Raw genomic sequence first — 16,732 nt, 5'->3', positions numbered from 1 at the left:
TCATAATGCTTCTGCACTGGAGAATGCGGGCATCGATCCTGTTACCTCTTGCATTTTAAAGGTGCTGTTGTGAGTTTCAGCTGTTGATCTTTTACAAAGAAGGCACCAGATAAATAACCATCAAAAAAGTCATTTAAGATAAAACTCTGAGACATTTAAAAATTGGAGAATTATAAGTTATTGTGTGTTTGTGTAATCCAATTAAAATTTGGGCGTAACTAATGTTTTGTTTATGTTAATTCATAACTAGTAAATAAGTTGTTCTTATTTGTTTTGTATATAATGTTCTGGTGGTTTTATGCTGTTTAAAGTAAAGTGTATGTATAGCCCACACTTGATTTATGTTTAAGCCAATCAGCATGAAGGGTCACAGGTCAGGAAAAGACCGAGAGAAAGTGGGTGGAAAAAGAAGAAAATAGCGTGATGTGAAACAAGTGTCATGTAAGCGGGTAAAACACCTGTTTAGGATTCATTTCTGTTGATGCGTAAAGACAAACGGACAGTGAGTCTTACATTAACATGTTGCAGTCGATTAGTGACATTGTTTATGCTGTATCAGCCGTGAAACTTCGTCTCTTGAGTTTTCACGCATGGACATTGAGGGCAGTGCGCTTCCTCAGCAACTGTGAAGATTACAGTGGATTTAAAGCATCGGATAAACTCTGGTTGTTTCATCCAAGATCAAAAGGGAGAAGACTGGTGGATTTGTTTCTGTTTCATCTGTGTGAACAAAGAACGTGGACAGCTCCACCACAACCGACCAAATATACACTATATTGCCAAAAGTATTCGCTCGTCTGCCTTCACATGCATATGAACTTGAGTGACTCCCATTCTTAATCCATAGGGTTTAATATGATGTCGGCCCCCCTTTGCAGCTATAACAGCTTCAACTCTTCTGGGAAGGCTTTCCACAAGGTTTAGGAGTGTGTTTATGGGAATTTTTGACCATTCTTCCAGAAGCGCATTTGTGAAGTCAGACACTGATGTTGGACGAGAAGGCCTGGCTCACAGTCTCCACTCTAATTCATCCCAAAGGTGTTCTATCGGATTGAGGTCAGGACTCTGTGCAGGTCAGTCAAGTTCTTCCACACCAAACTGGCTCATCCATGTCTTTATGGAGCTTGTGCTTTGTGCACTGGTGCGCAGTCATGTTGGAACAGGAAGGGGCCATCCCCAAACTGTTCCCACAAAGTTGGGAGCATGAAATTGTCCAAAATCTCTTGGTGTGCTGAAGCATTAAGAGTTCCTTTCACTGGAACTAAGGGGCCGAGCCCAACTCCTGAGAGACAACCCCACACCATAATCCCCCCTCCACCACACTTTACACTCGGCACAATGCAGTCAGACAGGCACCGTTCTCCTGGCAACCGCCAAACCCAGACTCGTCCATCGGATCGCCAGACGGAGAAGCGTGATTCGTCACTCACGTCTGTATTAAGGTTCAGGTGATGGAGCGCTGCAGTCACATCAGCTTATAAAACGTCTTGATTTAAAGTAGAAGAATTTAGATTCATTCTGATCTCAGTTTTTAGGTCCTAGAGAAAAATAGCAACTTAAAACATAATGATTCCTTCACTGCGCTTCACAGTTTTAAAGACATTTTATTGGTTTTGTTCAGCTCTTGTCTCACAAACCAGACGGAGAAGGTCGAAGTGTCTTTAGGACTGGACAGGACAGACAAGGTTGTTGACCTGTAAATAGCAGGAACACAAAATAATAAACTGACAGTTAAATAACAATTCAGCACAAGCAAGGTCCAATAAAAATGTGTTAAACGTGAGCAGAATTCATTTCCAGACACTCACTGTAGATCGTTGTGGCGACTCAGTGACGTTTTAGGGCTGTGTTCCGTTTCCTGCCAGGTATCAAGGTGCCCCAAATCTGGTTACTTCTGCCAGTAGGTTAGACTCGTTTCTATAAGACAATAACCCAAAACATACACCCAAATCCATCATTAGTGGTAAATCCATGTTTAAGGAAGAAGAGTTTAGTCTCCAGATTGGAAGCATGTTTGAAATGAGGTGATGTTTATCACTGTGAGATTAATTCTTTATTAAGCTACTTTCTCCAGCGCTCACCTTTCTCATCTGATGTGGTGGTACACTGATGGTACTGTGATGGTGCACTGATGGTACTCTGATCGTGCACTGATGGTTCTCTGATCATGCACTGATGGTGTTCTGATCGCGCACTGATGGTGTTCTGATGGTGCACTGATGGTACTGTGATGGTACACTGATGGTGCTGAGGAATTGAGGTGATCTGAACCTCAGCTGAAGTTCTCTGGATCATGTGAGATGAATTTCCATCATGTGTTAATGAGATATCAGGATAATAATCGGGATAATAATGATCTAACAGATGAAACGGATGAAACTCAGCATGAAAAACGTCTGGATTATTCAGTCGACTGACTCGTCAAGCCGATCCACAAAATATTGCTGATCTCCATCAGTCCAGAGTTTCTCCAACATTACATGGAAGCAAACATCAGTCACTGATATGCTCACCTATGATCCGTCTGCTAAAACTCTACAGGTGCCTGTAGAATAAAAACACAGATTAACGATTAATCACAACACACGTGATCTGAGCTACATGCTAACACAGTCTCTCAGCTAAATCCATTGAGGTCTGTTCCTATCTGTTTGGACTGACCTGGACTTAGTTCTTGAGGCTCTCTGGAAACCAGTGGTGCTCCAGGATCTTCTCGAGGCTGATTCTTGCTCAGGCAGCTCCTCATCAGATGACGGCAGGCTGTGGGTGCAGTAATCGGTTCAGATCAAAATCCTGATGGAAACTGTGTGTACACGGGTCTAAATGTGAACGTCCTGCATCTTCTTACCCTTAGACACACCAGGTTTGAGCTTCAGGTGTCCAGCAGTGATCTCCCTCTCGTTCCAGAACGGCATCTCTCCACACACTAAAACAAACAGTAAGATCCCCAGACTGTTGCAGGGCAGCCATGATACTTACCTCGCTTGAACCATTCAGGGGGGGGCGTATAACAAGGTGCCTGAGTAAAAGTGAGAGAGATCAGTGAGGGCCATACACGTTTTCATCTGTGTCTCATAACTACTGACCTCTGAGGTACAATTACCTGAAAATCCCCTGTAGGGGCTCGACTTAAGCAAGTCCCCACACCCAAAATCAATGAGCTTCACTTCTAAACTGTCCAAACACACCAGCAGGTTCCCCTCCTTGATGTCTCGGTGAAGAACCCCGTGATCCTGGCAGTGACGTGCAGCGAGAACCACCTGCCGCATGATGATCTGAGCCAGACGTTCAGGAAGGGCGTCGTCTCTGCGGTACTCGAAGAGGTTCATGCAGAGGACGGGTCGCTCCAGGATTAGAACATAACACTCTGGAGTGTCGAACCATTCCAGAAGCTCTAGGACGTGTTCACAGCGAGGTGGCTTGGACGCCATCAGCATTAACGCCACCTCTTTTGGGAGGCTGTTCTTCTCTCCAGGCTAAAATATAAGCAGACATGGTTAAAGTGGGATTGGAACCAATAGTCAACAGGCCTAGTGGCGTGATAGATAGACAGACAGACAGGTAGGTAGACAAACAGACAATGCCATGACCCGGATGCAAACCGATGTTGCTGAGGCCACAACGCAGAGTACTAACCACTATACGAACACTGCTTCCCAGCGGTCGGCTGCTCCCTGATAGACTGCAGGCATAGTTCCAACAGAACAAGCTGCTTGAGCTACAGCAACAAGGTGCCGAGGAACTAATACACATGAAGTGACCGAGCCACCCGGGAGTCGAACCTAGAATCTTCTGATTTGTAGTCAAAAGCGTTATCCATTGCGCCACTGGCCCCTATGAAAGCGCGGTCATGACTTTCCTGTAGCTCCGGCCCCGATTCTGTCTCTTGACCAAGGACAGAATATCAACCTTCGAAGCACGGCATACAAAAAGACAGTGCCGTGACCCGGATTCGAACCGGGGTTGCTGCGGCCACAACGCAGAGTACTAACCACTATATGATCACGGCTTCCCAGCAGTCAGCCACTGCTCCCTGATAGACTGCAGTCATAGTTCAAACAGAAGAAGCTGCTTGAGCTACAGCAACAAGGCACTAAGGAACTATCAGGCAAAGTTTTGCTCGAGTCCAATCATAAAGACCAATTCCCATACCGGGAGTCAAACCAAGGCCACCTGAGTGAAAAGCAGGAATCCTGACCACTAAACCACATGGGAAACCGCAAGGCTCAATACCAGCTGGCGCCAGCATCAGCAACTTTTTTCCGCTCTGACAAGCCTTTGTCACCTTCACAAGACCTGCATTGTTGGAACTGGGGTACAAAGAACCATACACAAGGAGTTAGAGAGACAAAACAAAAGGCATAAGGTAAAAGAACCAGCCAGGAGTCAAACCTAGAAACTTCTGATCCGTAGTCAGACACATTATCCATTGCGCCACTGGCCCCTGTTGGACTATGGTCCTGACTTTCCTGAAGCTCCAGCCTAATTTCGGTCTCTTGCCTGAGAAGAGAATAAAAACCTTCGAAGCACGGCATACAAGAGGACAATGCCGTGACTTGGATTTGAAACGGGGTTGCTGCGGCCACAAGGCCACAAGTACTAACCACTATATGAGCATGGCTTCCCAGCGGTCAGCCACTGCTCCCTGATAGACTGCAGTCATAGTTCCAACAGAACAAGCTGCTTGAGCTACAGCAACAAGGTAACGAGGAACTAATAGGCGAACAACAAGCAGAAACAGGGTTTGAGTTCTTAAAAAATAATAAATAATCTTAATAAATAATCCAGTCAGTTAAAAACCCAACAAGAAGGCTGTACCTAATACACTCATACCAGAGAAAACACACCCTAACATGCTAGTGCCATTACAGTGCTAACAATGGTCCACCCAAAAAACATTATTTGGTCAGTTGGAGTGCTCATATGGGGCTCCCTTTCTATTGATATATGATTTACAGCCTAGTGACAAAGTGTACAGTGCAGCAAATGGGTTACAGTCAGTACATTAACTATACATAATAATGTGAAAAGATCGTACAAATCTTAGACCGTGTGGGGTGAGGGTGGTGTCGATGGTACCCAAGCTAGTCAGGATGCAGTCTAACGCGCTGCGTTCAGGTCACAGTCTCTCATTGAGGCGTGGGTTTGAATCCCACTTCTGACTGCTAGTGCTTTATACAAATTTATGTCTTTAACCCTCTAACATACATAATAATGTGAAAAGATTCAGCAGTTCGTACAAATCTTTGGCCATGTGGGGGTGTTGAGGAAAATTGTCGTTCATAACGTGCATTCAGGTCAGGATGGCCGAGTGGTCTAAGGTGCTCCCCTGGAGGCGTGGGTTCAAATCCCACTTCTGACAGCTCATGCTTTATACAAATCTACGTTTGCATGTTCTCCCCGTGTCTGGGTGGGTTTTCTCCGGCTGCCCTGGTTTCCTCCCACAGTCCAAAGACATGCAAGTGAGGTGAATTGGAGATGCTTAATTGTCCATGACTGTGTTGGGTATAATCTTGTGAACTGATGAACCTTGTATAATGAGTGACTACCGATCCTTTCATGAATGTAACCAAAGTGTGTAAAACATGACATTAAAATCCTAATAAACAAAGAAAACTTAAAACTAAATCATTTGAGTGAAAATAGAGCGTGAATGTCATTGTAATATTGTACATTTTGATGCTGCGTTTCAGTGAGCAATGACTCAAGTAGTTTCATATTACGTGATGCCCTTAAATCAGGGGTGTCAAACTCAAGGCCAAATCCGGCCCGCCACGTCATTTTATGTGGCCCGCAAGAGGTTAAATGACGTACGATTGTTCTGATGGTTCTAATAGTCACTGAGACGTACTTATAATTTAATGCGGCAACTGCTGACATCGTAGTCATGGCAACTAACTTTGACCTTCGCTAGAAGCCTTGTCACTTTTACGGCAAAAAGAAAGCGGGGTAGCGTAGTCAGTAATGTAAACAATAATAATAAATACAAATAACGCTCTTATATAATCTCTCAATATAATACAGAAGCATCGTCTGTAAGTAGTGACATTTATATTCTCAGTTGTTTGTAAATGTTTAGCGAGTTTTGTGTTCTGGAGGGCGTTGTCTGTCTGTCTCTCTGTCTAGCTAAAAGGGGGGGGGACTCAGAGAGGGGAGAACAATCATCTTAAAATACACTGTAAAATCCTACATAAACTGCATCTCCCAAAATGCATGCTGATTTTTTTACCTGCAAAGTGTCCGCATCCCGCCAGTAGATGATGTTGAGAAATATTTACACATTATCCCAAAATGTACAAGAAGAGAAAATTAAGCAGAATGAGGAAATTTAATGAAAGTGAATACGTTTATATAATAAAATAGGTTTGTGCTTCAAGAGGAGAAACCGGTGCGTCTCTTGTGTTACCATAATGCTGATGTGGCCCTTGGTGAAAATGAGTTTGACACCCCTGCCCTAAATGATCATAATGTTTCTGCACTGGAGAATGCAGACATCGATCCCGCTACCTCTCGCATGCTAAGCGAGCTCTCTACCATTTGAGCTAATTCCCCTTACACAGAACTGTCCTTTAAACTTAGTGTTAATCCTGCATTATAAAGTGAGGGTGCAAGGTGTTTAAGCTCACGTACTCTTTTCTATATTATTTATATACTCAGTTTATTTAAAATGTTTATCACAGCCTTTAGGATGAACTGAACCAAATCGTAACTGTCTTTGTACCACTGACAGACTGACTTAAGGGTTGATGCTGCATTATGTAAGGGCCAAAATAGTGCAGGATATACCAACTGTTTAGTGCAGTGCAATAACAAAGTGGCTCTGTGAAGCAACAACTGAAATTATGATGAATGTAATTCAACATAAAATATGTGGGTATTAATATCTAAAACTCAGTGCATTATTAAATACGCAAATATGCATGATTTTGAATGGTCCTCTATTTACTACAGTCTGTTTGAAACAGCTGGGCGTACAACTAGTTGGTGTGGAGAACATGTTACACATACAGTGTGCTATTATTTCAAGCTAAACAAGTACATGCTATTTCTATTAGAAATATCTCACAAAGTACAAATTCTTCATCATTCCAAACAAACCATGTAGTACGGGACATTACCACTTACCCAATGCAGTAAGAAACGACTCGCCCAAACAGGGACTTAAAACCTGGACCCTCAGATTAAAAGTCTGATGCTCTACCGACTGAGCTACCCGGCCTCGGCAACCTACTTTAATCATCACAAGGATGTGACATGAATTACAAACTTTAACATACGTTGTCCTGTAAAACTTATTGCCAAAAGTATTTACCCCATTCTTAACCCATAGGGTTTAATATGATGTCGGCCCACCCTTTGCAGCTATAACAGCTTCAACTCTTCTAAGCAAGCGCTCTACCATTTGAACTAATTCCCCTTACGAAGGACCCTTTATAAATTGTAATGTACTAACAGAGCGTTGATGCTGCATTTATGTAAGGGACAAAATAGTGCAGGATATACCAACTGTTTAATGTAGTGCAATTACTACAGTCTGTTTGAAGCGGCTGGGCTTACAACTAGTTGGTGTGGAGAACATGTTACACATACAGTGTGCTATTATTTCAAGCTGATACACTACCTCTCACATGCTAAGCGAGCGCTCTACCATTTGAGCTAATTCCCCTTATGAAGGACCCTTTTTTACCCTTTGTAAATTGTAATGTACTAAAAGAGCGTTGATGCTGCATTATGTAGGGGCCAAAATAGTGCAGGATATACCAACTGTTTAGTGCAGTGCAATAACAAAGCGGCTCTGTGAAGCAAAAACTAAAATTATGATGCATGTAATTCAGCATAAAATATGTAGGTATTAATATCTAAAACTCAGTGCATTATTAGGCTGCACATAAATATAGATTTAAACGGTCCTCTATTTACTACAGTCTGTTTAAAACAGCTGGACGTACAAACAGTCGGTGTGGAGAACATGTTACACATACAGTGTACAATTATTTCAAGCTGATCAAGTACATGCTATTTCACTTAGAAATATCTCACAAAGTACAAATTCTTCAACTTTCTAAATAAACCATGTTGTACGGGACATTACGGCTTACCTAATGCAGTAAGAAGCAACTCGCCCGAACAGGGACTTGAACCCTGGACCCTCAGATTAAAAGTCTGATGCTCTACCGACTGAGCTATCCGGGCTCTGCAACTTGTTTTAATCCTCACAAGGATGTGACTTAAATTACAAACTTTAACATGAGTTGTCCTGTAAAACTTCAATTAATATAAAATGTTTTTTATTTCTGTTTCGGATCTCTTGAAGGCGATTATATAAAGTTTTAGGTGAAGTATGTTGCTGCTTAAACACACAAAGAAAAACATCTCTGGAGGAGAATTTTGCAGGTAGATTACAAACAGATTCCTTTCTTTCACCTTTATCCTTTTTTCCTGTATCAACTGCACGATTGAGTTAGCAAAGAACCTTGAATTATATTAAAGAGTTCTTTAAGTAGAAACAGTTCTAGCAAGAACACAAAAAACCCTAAAGAAACACTTCTTACAACTTCTTAGTCTTAGTTTTTTATTATTGCAAATGCCATTCATTATTTATAATCACTGATTTGTGAGATATCAGCAGTAGTAGATCATGTTTAACTGGTTTAATATTGTTTAAGCGCTGATTATCGGCTGTTTTTCGTGAGAATGTTGGGCGGTTTTCCATGCATTTTGGCGGACTTTGAAATGCGCAATCTGGCAACCCTGGCTGAAGCGTTCATTTATATTTTGGAGCGATGTATGTTTGTATGCTAGAATATAAATAACATCTTTTACAAACTGCTGTTTATTTACATTGACATTTTCTCTTCTGTCTAAACCTTAAAATTGGGTTTGTAAAAGTAAGCGATACTGTGGATAATATATTTAATGAGCTAAACTAACTGAGAGAAGCGCTAACGGTGGTGGAAGAGTCTAAAAGGGTTTGGAACATAGTCGTATCATCATAGCAGTACAACACAGTTTTGTCCGTAGCATCCGAAAATATCCAGAAGCTAATATACAAAAAACTTTTATTTTAATAAACTTACCTTGTTGAAAAAAGTATGACCACAATTTCTAAACAAACACAGTATCCGCTGCTGCAGTCTCTACACAAACTTTTCTGCACTGAAATCGCAAGGACACATTTTATGGATATTACGGTAATGCACTGAGAACTCGTCCTACAGTCATGCAAGCACATACAGCAGTGTGTGAGTTTACACTAATCAACCATAACATTAAAACCACCTCCTTGTTTCTACACTCACTGTCTATTTTATCAGCTCCACTTACCATATAGAAGCACTTTGTAGTTCTACAATTACTGACTCTAGACTGCTCACTCTGTTCTTCAATGGTCAGGACCCCCACAGAATCACCACAGAGCAGGTATTATTTAGATCAGGGGTCATCAAACTACGGCCTGCGGGCCGTATACGGCCCGATACTTTAATTTGACCGGCCCCTTTAACCACAGCAGCAGTACATGTTGTCTGGCCACTGTTCATCTTTGAACTCACAGTATTATAACGAGGGAAAAAATAACAGGAAACAAAAATTGGCCACCCGGAGTCTCAGTAGATTATACGGCAGCGATCCAACGGGTGGCACTCCAAGCATGAGGGGAGTGATTGGCGCATCAATAGAGAGATGAGTGACCGCAGCCACTGAACTGTGTTGCAAAGCAGTTAAGTGGGATTTCGTTATGAAAATCTTCGTGTTAATTTCATTAAAGCTAATGCTCTTAACTATTGTAAAAAGCGCTATATAAATAAAGTTGACTTGACTTGACTTAACTACAGGCAGTTTCAGGAATTCTTGTCTGAGCTGAAGATGGGCTTTACTGAGTTCTGCTGGCTGAGTCGGGACGAGTTTTGAAATGTTTTAACGACCTGCTCCCGGAGATCAACGCATTTATGCATCCAAAATCAAAACTCAAGCACATTGTTTAATTGTTATGCTTCTCTTTCCATTGCTCCCCGATCTCAATAAAACATGCACTCAAAGTAGCTACCGTTTTCGGGAGCATCTACATCTGTGAGCAGACTTTTTTGAAGTTGAAACACCTTAAATCTCCAACCAGATCCAGACTCACTGATCAACATTTATTAGCTATTATGACTGGCAGTAACAAATATAGAACCTGATGCTTACTCTCGTCAGGCAAAAGCAGGCTCACAGTTCACACTGATTTTTTAAGGAAACACTGTATGAGGCAGGATAATGAAAATTATTAAAATAAATAACATTTCTGCATTATCATTATGAACTACAATTATACAAAGCACAGACAATACATCCAGTATACATAGTAAATAGCTTTTTTGGGTGTGTTTACTATTTCACCTGCGGTCCGGCCCCCCGAAACACTGAAGAACAGTAATCTGGCCCTTTGGTTAAAAAGTTTGAGGACCCCTGATTTAGATAGTGGATGATTCTCAGCACTGAGAATCAAGGCAGTGGTTCATTATTCCTGGTTCCACAAAGTTGAATGAGTTCATCTGGACACAAGTTTGTTGTAGAGATGCATTTCACCACTCAATCCGAGTGACTTCTTCAGTCTGAGCTGGTGGTGAATACCCCAACCTAATATGCAGACGATTTGCATAACAACCGATCACCGCCCATTGCATAACAATGGAACCAGTGATCAGGTCCATATGCAAATCACAATGACCATTAATTACAATGGTCATGTGTGTCTTTCACTATGATTGGGGTATAGCTCCTATTACGGCGTTGTAAGATGGTGAGAGATGTACTCTCAGGCCCCCTTCCCCGGTTCAGAGATGGTTGTTCCCTCTTCACATAGATGGCCTCTTTGACTCCCCGTTCAAACCAGCGTTCCTCCTTGTCAAGGATCTGCACATCGTCATCATTAAATGAGTGGCCGCTGGTTTGCAGGTGGGTGTAAATCGCGGAGTCCTGGCCAGAAGAGGTTGATCTTCTATGTTGGGCCATCCATTTAGCCAGTGGCTGTTTAGTTTCCCCGATGTACAGTTCCCGGCAACAACAGTTCCTACCAGCATACATTACTTTACTCTGTTTGTATCAAGGAACCTGGTCCTTAGGGTGAACTAATTTCTGGCGTACCGTGTTCTGGGGTTTCAAAGCAACTGAAACACAGTGTTTGGAGAATATCCGTCTCAATTGTTCTGATACTCCCACCACATACGGAATCACCACTGGTTTGCGCTTAGACCCCGGTTGTCCTTCTCCTCCCTTCGATCCACTGGAGCTGTGTTTGGGCATTTTTCCCACTTTTACGAATGCCCAGTTGGGATAAACACATTCACCCAGGGCCTTCTTGACATGAGATTTCTCTCTGTCCTTGGCTGTAGTGTCTGTGGGGATGCTGTTCGCCCGGTGGTGCAGCGTCCTGATGACTCCTAGTTTGTGCTCCAATGGATGATGGGAGTCAAACCTTAAGTACTGGTCCGTGTGTTGGTTTGCGATACACATCTACTTTTCAGTCCCCCATCTTGAATAGCAATTTCACAGTCTAAGAAGGCTAAACTGTTGTTGCTTGCATCCTCCCTTGTGAACTTGATGTGTTTGTCCACCGAGTTGATGTGGTCCGTGAAATGTGGTACTTCCTCGGATTTTATTTTAACCCAGGTGTTGTCCACATATCTGAACCAATGACTCGGTGGTGTCCCTTAGTAGGACTTTAGTGCCTTCTTTTCCACTTCCTCCATGTACAGGTTTGCAACAATAGGTGAGACTGGGGTCCCTATAGCACACCCATGTTTCTGTTTGTAGAACTGTCCTCTGTACGAGAAGTAGGTGGACTGAAGACACAGTTCTAAAAGTGTGCACACCTGGTCCATGGTAAGGGTGGTCCTCTTGCTCAGGGTGGGGTCGCCTTGTAGTTTCCTACGGACCACCTCCACTGCCTCAGCAACCGGAATGCACGTGAAAAGGGATGTAACATCATACGAGACCATTGTTTCCTCCGTCTCCATGAAGGAGACAAAATCCATGGTGTTCTGAATGTGATGTTCCATGCTACCTACCAATGGGTTGAGAATCGATGCTAGAAACTTAGAAATGTTATGTCACAGAGTTAATCATACAAACAATGGGTCATAAAGGTACATCCTGTTTGTGTATCTTAGGTAACGCATACAGACTAGGTGTAGCCTCCCCCGGATATAATTTGTAGTACAAAGCCCTGTCAATAGCATTGTTCTGTTCTAAAACTTTCAGACAATCTATCACCTTTTTCTTGTAGCTACTACCTGGATCTCGTTTTAGCAGCTCATAAGTGTTAGTGTCACTAAGTAACAACATCACTTTCTCATGATAGTCTATCTGGTTTAACAGAACAGTACATCTACCCTTGTCAGCAGGAAGTATGATTATGTTATTGTCCTTACTATGTGTAGTAAGTGCATACCTCTCGCCTCTGCTGATGTTGGATGGAGGTGGCTTTGCATTACTAAGGCAAGCTGACACTTTCATCTGCAACTGTTCCGCTTCCAGATCAGAGATGTTGTTGTTGCGGATTGCTGATAATGTGGCTGTGATCAGTTCCACTAGTGGGACTTGCTTCGGTGTAACAGTGAAATTCAACCCCTTAGCCAAGATGTCTTTCTCCGCTTGTGTGAGTTGTCTATCTGACAAGTTCTTCACCCACTTGTCCACATCACCAGTGTGTGTTTGCCCTTCATTCCTCTTTCGGCCATCCATGGTCTGTTGGTGTTTCTGTCCTGCAGCAAGCAAGTCAAACTTTTTTCGCTGCCTGGTTTTTGACTTTTCATGTTGTTCTAGACGAGCCTTCTGCGTGAAGTTAATCACCTGTTGGAGAGTGGACTCATCTAGACCCGATCTGCTCCTCTCTAGTTTTCATGACATCGATTGTGAAGTTAGTTTGTCTCACCCGTTCAATCAGTAGCTGGTTCTGTGCCTTCTGAATGATCTTGCTAGCTCGGTGACCCTTGACAGAAGATCTGAGTTGCAGGCTCTTAGGTGTGATCCTGCTCTGTCTGCATCTGATGTTAAATCACCAGCTCAGACTGAAGAAGTCACTCGGATTGAGTGGCGAAACGTATCTCTACAACAAACTTGTGTCCAGATGAACTGATTAAACTTTGTGGATTTGTGTACCTGGATTACTGAGCATGCATCAACAGATTATTCCTGGTTCAGTCCATTAAGACTCCCATGAAGTCATTCAAATATCAAAGCATCCCCACACAATCACACTGCCACCACCTGGTGGTATGATGTTCTTATTGTTTCTTATTATGAAATACATTCATTCATTCACTGCCTGTTTTATCCTGGTAATGATCACTGTGAGCCTTTAAAAAAAAAAAAAAGTAAATAAAACTTCAAAAAGTAAATGAAAAAGATAACAATAATATAATTTCAGTTATATCAATAGCAGCCATCAAACTAGGAATCCTGACCGCTAGACCATATGGGAAACTGCAAGGCTCAGTACCGGCTGACGCCAGCATCAGCCACTTCATTCCACTCTGCCAAGTCTTTGTCACCTTGACAAGACCTGCATTGTTGGATCTGGGGTACAGAGAACCATACACAAGGAGTTAGAGAGACAAAAAAAGAGAGAGAATAGAAACCTTCGAAGCACGGCATACAAAAAGACAGTGCCGTGACCCGGATTCGAACCGGGGTTGCTGCGGCCACAACGCAGAGTACTAACCACTATACGATCACGGCTTCCCAGTGGTCTGCCACTGGTGGCTCACGTCAATTGCTTCCTGATAGACTGCAGTCATACTTCCAACAGGACAAGCTGCTTGAGCCACAGCAACAAGGCGCCAAGAAACTAACAGGCAAAGTTTTGCTCCAGTCCAATCATAAAGACCAATTCCCATAGCGGGAGTAAAACCCAGGCCGCCCGGGTGAAAACCAGGAATCCTGACCGCTAGACCATATGGGAACTACTGGCCCCTGTGAGTATGCGGTCGTGACTTTCCTGAAGCTCTAGCCCCATTTCTGTCTCTTGACTGAGGAGAGAATAGAAACCTTCGAAGCACGGCATACAAAAGGACAGTGCCATGATCCAGATCCGAACCAGGGTTGCTGCGGCCACAATGCGGAGTGCTAACCACTATACGATCACGGCTTACCAGCAGTCTGCCACTGGTGGCTCACGTCGGCTGCCCCCTGATAGACTGCAGTCATAGTTCCAACAGAACAATGCGCTTGAGCTACAGCAACAAGGCTGTAGTTTATGGAGGCCATAGCTATATCACCAACTCCCAACTCTCTCAAGTCCAATTCCCATACTGGGAGTCGAACCCAGGTCGCCTGGGTAAAAACCAGGAACACTGACCGATAGACCATATGGGAAACTGCAAGGCTCAGTGTCGGCTGGTGCCGGCATCAGCCACTTCTTTCTGCTCTGACAAGTCTTTGTCACCTTGACAAGACCTGCATTGTTGGATCTGGGGTTCAGAGAACCATACACAAGGAGTTAGAGAGACAAAAAAAAAGGCATAAGGTAACCGAACAGCTGAACTGTTTTCTCTAGAGTTTTTTGGTCTATTGTATTAAATTGTGACATAATAGTCATGTTATTTCTAGGTGTCTGTAGGGGCGGCATGGTTTCATCGTTTGACTGAGTGGCGTTGATGGTCAGTCTAATAGTTTTGATTTTTTCACAGAAGAAATGAGCAAATTCATTACATTTCTCTGTGGACAGAAGTTCTGGCGTGATCTGTTTTGGAGGATTTGTAAGCTTGTCGACCACGTTGAATAGAGTGTGGGTGTTGTTGATGTTCCTGTTAATGATCTTAGAGAAGTGCAGCTGTCTAGCCCTGCCTAACTCTAAGTTAAAACTACAAAGGCTTTGCTTATAGAGATCATAGTGGATTTGAAGTTTAGTTTTCCTCCACTTACGTTCAGCTCTCCTGCTTTCTCTTTTCAGAGCTATTACCATCATTGTGTTACGCCATGGTGCTTTCTGTTTGCTCAACGTTTTCATGACTTTTACCGGGGCAATCACATCCATGACAGTCAATATTTTCATGTTAAAGTTATCAAGGAGTCCATCAACTGACTCTGCAATTAAAGTTAAAGGTGATATAGCTATGGCCTCCATAAACTGAGAACTAGTACTTTCATTTATGCACCTTTTCTTAACAGAAACAGAGCTAGTTTGAGCATCTGGGGTGATCAGCATTTCAAAGAAGACACAAAAATTATCAGAGAGGGCTAAGTCCTTGACCATAACAGAAGAAATGTTAAGACCTTTAGTAATAACTAGATCCAGAGTGTGCCCTCGAGTATGTGTAGGCCCTTTCACATGTTGCAATAGACCAAACGTGTCAAAAAGTCCAAAAAGTTATTTGGTGTTATTGTCCTTGTTATTATCTAAGTGGATGTTAAAATCCCCAGTTATGATGAAAAAGCTGTACTCAGTGGAGATAACTGACAGTAGTTCAGTAAATTCATCTATAAAATGTGCAGAGTATCTTGGAGGTTTATAAATGGTTAAAAAAAATTTTTTGGGAGTACCCTTCAAAATAAAACAGAGGTATTCAAAAGACATAAAATTGCCAAGCACAGTCTCTTTGCACTGGAATACATCTTTAAATAAGGCAGCTACTCCTTCACCTTTCCTACCACTTCGACACACATTCATAGAACTGAAGTTTGCTGGTGCTGTTTTGCCTTCTGCTAACCATGTTTCAGTTAGAAACAGAAAATCTAAACTGTAGGATAGAATTATGTCATTCACTAAAAATGATTTGTTGGCTAGATATCTAATATTAAGCAGAGCTAGCTTTAAAGGAACCACAGGAGCCCCTGGGGCAGCCCGAGGTTGTCATGGTACAGGTAAGAGGTTAGACTGGTTGGTGCCCTGGGCTTTTTGGGTGAAACCTGTGGACTGGCTGAGATGGAGTGTGAGAATTTAGTCCCAACACACACCAGTTTCTCCATTTTCTCTGTGAAATCCATATGTGGAGGTGATGTTGTTGAGAGAGACAAGTTGGAGGATGACTGTGATGTCTCTGCTGTTGACTGCTGTGTCACTGCCTGATGATGAAGGTCGTAATAGCTTTCTTCAAGAGTCAGAAACTCAGCCTGAGCTGTGTTCTCCAGTGATGGGGATTGTATGTTTGATGGTCCTTCATGGTTGAAGGCAGGTGAGGGAGGTTGAGGATGCACGTATTGTGTCTAGTCAGTCCAAGAAGCAGATGGGTGGTGAAGAGCAAAATGGAGGTTGTCCTTTAGTGCCTTCACTCCAGTCTTGCTTAGGTGGGTGCCATCTGGGTAAAAAAATTCTCTGCACCCCCAGAATAGATTAAAATTGTCAATATAATCCATACCTTTCAAACTGCAGGTTCTGCTTAGCCACGTGTTGAGGTTGAGTAGCCGTGAAAACATATTAGATCTTCGGGCTGGGAGAGGTCCACTGATGAACTTCTGAGCAGTCAGCTTCTCAAGTGTATTAAACAGTTCAGTGAAGTTGTTCTTTAAGATTTCTGACTCCTCTCTGCGAATGTCACTTCTGCCCACATGCAGAATAATTCGGTCGATCGCTTCATGCTGGGAGAGAATGTTGGGAAGTCTGAGAGAGTCATGTTCGGGAGACAGCATGTTAGCATTGATCTGCTGCCTATATTCTTGATGGCAGAGTCACCGACGATCAGAGTTTTTGGAGCGGTCTCTGAGCCAGGCGAGGGCCTCTGGTTAATCAGCCTCGTGTTTTTGCTAGCCCGCT

At 42.9% G+C, this 16,732-nt stretch overlaps 1 long non-coding RNA gene, 2 other non-coding genes and 1 pseudogene across 3 annotated transcripts; all 4 read right to left on the bottom strand.

The window, feature by feature from the left end:
- Positions 1 to 1,608: 1,608 nt before the first annotated feature.
- LOC134321153 (uncharacterized) lies at positions 1,609 to 2,305 on the bottom strand. The gene is made up of 3 exons (XR_010013791.1): positions 2,082 to 2,305; positions 1,809 to 1,917; positions 1,609 to 1,694 (listed from the first exon to the last, which is right to left on the bottom strand). It is a non-coding gene; the product is annotated as an uncharacterized LOC134321153 (long non-coding RNA).
- Positions 2,306 to 2,513: 208 nt separating this feature from the next.
- LOC134321640 (uncharacterized) lies at positions 2,514 to 14,187 on the bottom strand (annotated as a pseudogene).
- Positions 8,121 to 8,193, bottom strand: trnak-uuu (transfer RNA lysine (anticodon UUU)). The gene has a single exon. It is a non-coding gene; the product is annotated as a tRNA-Lys (tRNA).
- On the bottom strand, positions 13,648 to 13,719 carry trnah-gug (transfer RNA histidin (anticodon GUG)). Its single transcript has one exon. It is a non-coding gene; the product is annotated as a tRNA-His (tRNA).
- Positions 14,188 to 16,732: the final 2,545 nt, after the last annotated feature.

The sequence above is a fragment of the Trichomycterus rosablanca genome, chromosome 10, assembly GCF_030014385.1.
Source record: "Trichomycterus rosablanca isolate fTriRos1 chromosome 10, fTriRos1.hap1, whole genome shotgun sequence".
Classification (NCBI taxonomy): Eukaryota; Metazoa; Chordata; class Actinopteri; order Siluriformes; family Trichomycteridae; genus Trichomycterus; species Trichomycterus rosablanca.
The sequence above is the reverse complement of the archived record's forward strand: the minus strand, read 5'-3'. Positions and strand labels throughout refer to the sequence as shown.